The sequence below is a fragment of the Pelodiscus sinensis genome, chromosome 5 (genome assembly GCF_049634645.1).
Source record: "Pelodiscus sinensis isolate JC-2024 chromosome 5, ASM4963464v1, whole genome shotgun sequence".
In the NCBI taxonomy this organism is placed as follows: Eukaryota; Metazoa; Chordata; order Testudines; family Trionychidae; genus Pelodiscus; species Pelodiscus sinensis.
This window is the reverse complement of record NC_134715.1, coordinates 23,714,605-23,720,604: the sequence shown is the minus strand read 5'-3', so window position 1 is coordinate 23,720,604 and position 6,000 is coordinate 23,714,605.

The following is a 6,000-nucleotide window of genomic DNA, read 5'->3' as shown; positions in this document are numbered from 1 at the left end:
AGACTAACTCGGCTACCCCCTGAAGCTTCTGAAGACCTTATTAGCTTCAGAAACTGCCACAAATTATGAATCCTGCCTAACCCCATGATAGAGCAGCGACAAAGGAGAACATTGAAGATAACATCTTGTTCCATCCAATCCATTATTACCTTTATATATCGTTATCTTTATCATAGATCTAGCTCCTTCGAGCTGTCAAACCACCTGCAAGCTTCTTGATGCAGCCCCATATTCCACCCTCTGAATCTCCCATGCACTCCTGTAAAAAGCACAAATGTCAAGAGACAGAAAGACCCTGACAAATCTTACATTCATGGAAGTTGGAGAAATTCTTTTCCAGTAATTTCTATCATGAGTGAATGAAAACAAGTTTTATAAAAGAAGCTGGGTTGCAGACTTAACCATAGTTTTTGTTTCTGAGAAAGCTATAATACTGTATTATATTTACATATTATGGACTCTTCATAATCAAATGTTCTATGACTAAGATAAAACACTGGTGTTGGGCACTAAAGGTTTTAACAAAAAGCTCATGCCTATCTATATACTTCAGAAATGTGCATCTGTCTGCCTGTCTGTCTATGAGTCCATTTGTTCAAGAACTCCTCCTAAACGGTAAGACTAGAACCACCAAATTTGGGACGCAGCTGCCTCTTATCACAACTTAAAGCAAGGTCAGGGTTGGGTTGTGCCAAGACAATGGAATGTGCCTGGAATGCGATGGTTATGCTGCAGAATGACCACAGGGGCGGTGGGAAATGGAATCCCCGGGGCTGGACTTACTTGTGTGCCCGGGTCTGCATGTGCCTGGGTCAGTCCCACTTCCTGCCAGCCGATTCACTCCCTCCCCCCGCAGCTTCTCCTCCTGATCTCCCTTGACCAGCCCTGCTGCCCCTGTCCAGCCCTGCTTCTGGCGGCTGGTTCTCCCGTCCTCCTCCTTCCAATCTCCCCTGGCCAGTCCCCCCCCTGGCCCCCGGCCAGCCCTGCTTCCATCCCCCTTCCTCCCCCGATCTTCGCCGGTCAGCCCCGCTACCCCCAACCTTGCTTCCCAGCGGCCGGTTTCCCCCCCTCCCACACCCCTCCTTCCAGCCCAGCCCACTCTGCTCCCCTCCCGGCAGCCACGCTGAGGCCCTGTATTTTTTACCGAGCCACGCCCATAGTTTGGGAAACACTGTTCTATGCCCTCTTGGGATAAGAATGTTGATATATTTTTCTCAGGGGAAAAGGGAGTAACTATGGAGGCACAGTACTGAGATTTGTTTTAGGTACCAGTCTTCCCACATTGTGGTTTATTTTAAGCCATGTCAAAGAGAATTGGCTCATTGCAAGTGAACACAATGAAGACGAGATTTGTGTCTGGAAAGATAGGGTATGTCTACAGTACCCTCCTAATTCGAACTAGGAGGGTAATGTAGGCATACCGCACTTGCAAATGAAGCCCGGGATTTGAATTTCCCAGGCTTCATTTGCATAAGCCGGGCGCCGCCATTTTTAAATCCCGGCTAGTTCGAACCCCGTGCCGCGCGGCTACACGCGGCATGGAGTAGCTAGTTCAGATTAGGCTTCTAATCCGAACTAGCTGTACTCCTCGTGGAATGCGGAGTACAGCTAGTTCAGATTAGGAAGCCTAATCCAAACTAGCTACTTCGTGCCGTGTAGCTGCGCGGCACGGGGTTCGAACTAGCCGGGATTTAAAAATGGCGGCGCCCGGCTTATGCAAATGAAGCCCGGGAAATTCAAATCCCGGGCTTCATTTGCAAGTGCGGTATGCCTACATTACCCCACTAGTTCGAACTAGCGGGGTAGTGTAGACATACCCATAGCAGTTGGGTTTATTCAAGTCTTTTTGGAAAATTAAGTCCTGGCCTGAACATATACTTCTGTTTTGTTTCCTCAGAGACCGCCAAGAGTATGATCTTTCCAGGAGTTTCAAATAACAAGAGAATCTGAGACTGATTCATTGTTTCCCATTTCATTAGCTCAGGACAGGATGCGAAGCTCATTAACATGTTTTGGGAGTCTTTATGTGCCATACAATTACTTACACAAGTCTGTAAGCTTTCATATTTAATTTCCCCCTGAATTGTTGTTTATAATATCTAAACTCCCCACCCATTATCATGAAATTTGACTTGATGCAGCCAGCTACATTCTCTCCATCAGCCTCCCTCCCCTGCCTCTGCAAGCATAACTGGGTCTGCATCTGATCAGGGATGTGGCAATATTAGCAGATTGGTGTAATAGTTCCTTGAGAATACAGCTTCTTGTGTTACTCAAAAGCATATCCTCCTCCTGTTCTTGGGGGGTTGAGAGGGATGTCTATTGTCAACCAACACACTGCCTCTTCTCTGTCAGGAATATGACTTCTGATCATAAAGGCAAGAATCAGCCAAGCGGTGGATGGTTTAGTTGCTAAGTAACAACAAAAAGAGCCAAGTTCTGCTCTCAATTACACCATATAATTCTGGAGCAGCTACAAAAGCTAATGAACCAGATCCTCAGTTGGCATAGTGCTATTATTTTAATGGAGCTACAGTGATTTACTCCAGCTGAGGCTTTGGCACAGGGGAGATAAACTACGTTTACACCCATTTAGCTTTGAGGAAACTTCGATCCTATTTTGTCACAAATAAAGGTGTATATATGCAATTCGATATCTGCTGTAAGGCTAATGGCTACCTCAGAAGTTTAATCAAATTATATGTGATAGGGCTAGTATTTTACAACTGTCTAGGATGTAAGCTGGGTGAGGTAATGTTTTTCATTGGGCCGACTTCTGTTGGTGAGAGAGACAAGGTTTCTAGCCACAGAGCTATCCTTCAGGTCTGGGAAAGGAACTCCCAGAGTTGCAGCAACATGCAAGGTAGAAAGGACTGTTTAACATAAATATTTAGCACATATTGTAAGGGACCATTCAAAGCAGAGTGGGCTATTAACACCTCTGTAGTCATCAGACAAAAAGAGGGGATTAGTGGGCTACAGATGTTGTAATAAACCATGAATCCAGTGTTCCGTTAAGTCCCTGGTATTAAAGCTATGTCTTATGTGCCACAGCAGTGCCGCTGTAAGGAACGCAGTGTAGTGCCTCTTTGTCGGCAGGAAAGGGCTCCCCTGCAGACCAGATAAAACCACCAATAATGAGGGGTGGTAGGTTTGTCAGTAGGAGAGCATCTCCTACCAATCAAGCGCTGTCTACACCAGCACTATTCATTGGTAAAGCTTTTGCCGGTCAGAAATGTGGGTTTTCTCACATCCTTGAGCAACAAAAGTTTTACCAGTGAAAGTGCAAAGTGGACAGAGCATTAAAGTCTAGTACCGGGGTTGGCAACCTATGGCACGTGTGCTATAAGTGGCATGCAAACCGATTTTCAGTGGTACTCAGAGTCCACAGTGGGAACTAAGCCCCTCCACCAGAGCTCCAGGCTTGAAGCACTAGCTCCGGCTTCTGGTCACATGGGGGTGGGGGTGAAGAAAGCCCTGACTCACATCCCCCCCAGTGTCCCCAAGTGTTCCCCATCTCCCTCCTCCGCCCAGCACAGAGACCCTGCTCTGACCCAGGACAGCCCCTCCCCCCTGAAGTGGGATTGAGGCCCCACCCCTATATGTACCCTGCTGCAGCTCCATCTGTCCCGGCCTCACCTGCATGCTAGGGAGCTAGGGGAGAAGCAATGGGGTGGGGGAAGTCCACCACTGGTGCCCCTGAGAGCCACCCTGGCTCCCCCTCTGCTTCCACTGGGTAGCACAGGAACCCTGTGCAGAGCCGTGGGATTGAGGGCCCGCCTTTGCACGTGCGCCACTGCTGAGCTGCCTGCCCCAGCCCCACCGGCATGCAGGGACCTGCAGGTGGGGGTGTGGAACAGGCTGCCCTGCCCCCGGGGTGTGGCCAGGACCATCCAAGCAGCTTCCACTGCACAAGATGGGCAGGGGGGATTTGGGGCATCACGAGCTGGGGAAGTGATGAGGCAATGGGGGGGGGGCTGGGCGAAAAGGCAGCAATGGGGTGGGGAAGTCTGACTCTGGTGCCCCCGAGAGCCACCCCAGCTCTCCGCCCACTTCCATTGGTCAGCACAGGGACACCACACAGAGCTTGGGAGGGGTGGGGGGAGTGGGAGCCAGGATGAGGAAGTAATGGGAGAATTGGGGACTGGGGTATGATTGAGTCAGACTCAAAGGGTTGAGGGATTTTGAAGTAGTTTTTTTGCTTCTCACTTGCATAGTCCACAACTGATAGTTCCCACCCCTTCCATAAACAAATAAAATATTGAAACCTTGTGTGTTGGATGTAAATGAATATTTTACTTTATTTGAAATGAAATTTGATGAACTAACATAAGAAATTTGAAACACTTAATCTGTTTCATAATTTCAGGCATAATTATGTCATTAACAGTGAGTTTCCATTAGCAATTGGTGCGTGGAAAGGTTTGCATTGAGCCAGGTGGTCCAAGCACCAAAAAGTCTGAGAACCACAGTGCTAGTCAGTGAGTGCTGCCCGGGCTGCAGCTTCAGGGCCGGTCAGTGGTGGGGGCAGCTGAGGGGACATGGGGAGAGGAAAACATTTGGGGGATCTCCTTGTCCCAAAGCCACATCAGACCCAGAATTCCTGGTCCCTGGCAAGAAGGCAAGAGCACCGTGGACTGTGACCCTGCCCCTAGCAGGGCTGGACATCCCCCTGCCCCCGTCTCGCTCATTTCCCTGAACCTCCACAAGCCACCCTGACCCCAGCCCATGTTGGCAATCCAGTATCACGCCCCCTGCAAGATTGGAGCCAGTGCCAGCTTCCTGTGGGTGGGAGGGAAGCTCTGAGGCTCTGCACCACATCTGACTTCTGGAGAAGTGCACGTGAGCTGCTCCTCCCCTCCCCACAGGAAAAGCCAGAGTGGAGCCCAGGGCAGGTGACCAAGCAGGTGCGCAGTGGAGAGAGACCCTCTTCCTCTCATGTTAAATCTTAACAGACTACAAAGTTCTTTTCTCACCTGCTGCCTTTCTGCAGAAATCGCTGGTTTTCAGGCAAACCAACATTGAAATGATGAAAACCTCCTCCTCCAAGAGTGTTCTTCAGTGGATTAAATAACAGGATGTTGTCCTTGCATCTTCTATTATAGTTCAGTAAACCTTTGTAATGTGTTCCAGTTCATTGTTTTCCAGAGTGCTGGCATCACGTCGCCCTCTCATTACCATGTTAACTTGTTTTTCTTGTTACTTCAGCTATAAATGTAGCTCCCAGCATGTTAGTGCTTAATTTAAATATTGCAAAGTGATAACTGCTTTTACTCTAGTCTGGACGAAATATGTCTCCCCTTTGGACACGGATTTGAAAGCTCTGTCTCAATAGAAAATACGTAATTCCTCATGTAGTGTTAATGTATGCGTTTCACTATGATATTAATGACCAGTGCATGTCACCAGCTTTCATGTATATCACATACCTTGTGAGACACTTGCAGGATAAATGTTTACAGTGCTAGATATAGTGAGTTTGTCAGGCCTTTTAGGAGTTGCTGGCATGGTGCTGTGAACCCTTTACCAGTTTTCACCGATGAGTATCACAGAGCTCCACTAGGGTCTCTCTTTAAAAGTATGGTGGGAAAGGAGAACATACTGTTTCCCAAATAAATCTCTGCAAAGTAGATGGGGGTGTCTTTGACTCTTGCTCATTAGAAAGCCTGTTAGAACATTGCATTTCTAAGGATATATTCTCCTCACAAGGTGCAGTGAATTTCTATTAGAAATCACTACACAGTAGAACAAGACTGTACCTCTTGGTACTATGAGTCAGACTCTGGATACAATGCTTAGAGCTGGTTTTGAAATCTTCAAAAACGTTTAGAGAAAACCAGAAGTCTCTCTTTTGAGTCCATCTGTGACCAGCCCTTTCAGTAGTGATTGGCTAAGAATCATCTGAGTAGTGCTGCACTGAGAACAGAATGGGAGTTAGTCAATTTAAGATTCTCACAGGCCCCTCCTGGGTATGGAATGTGGCTGTTAAGTGACCTGCCA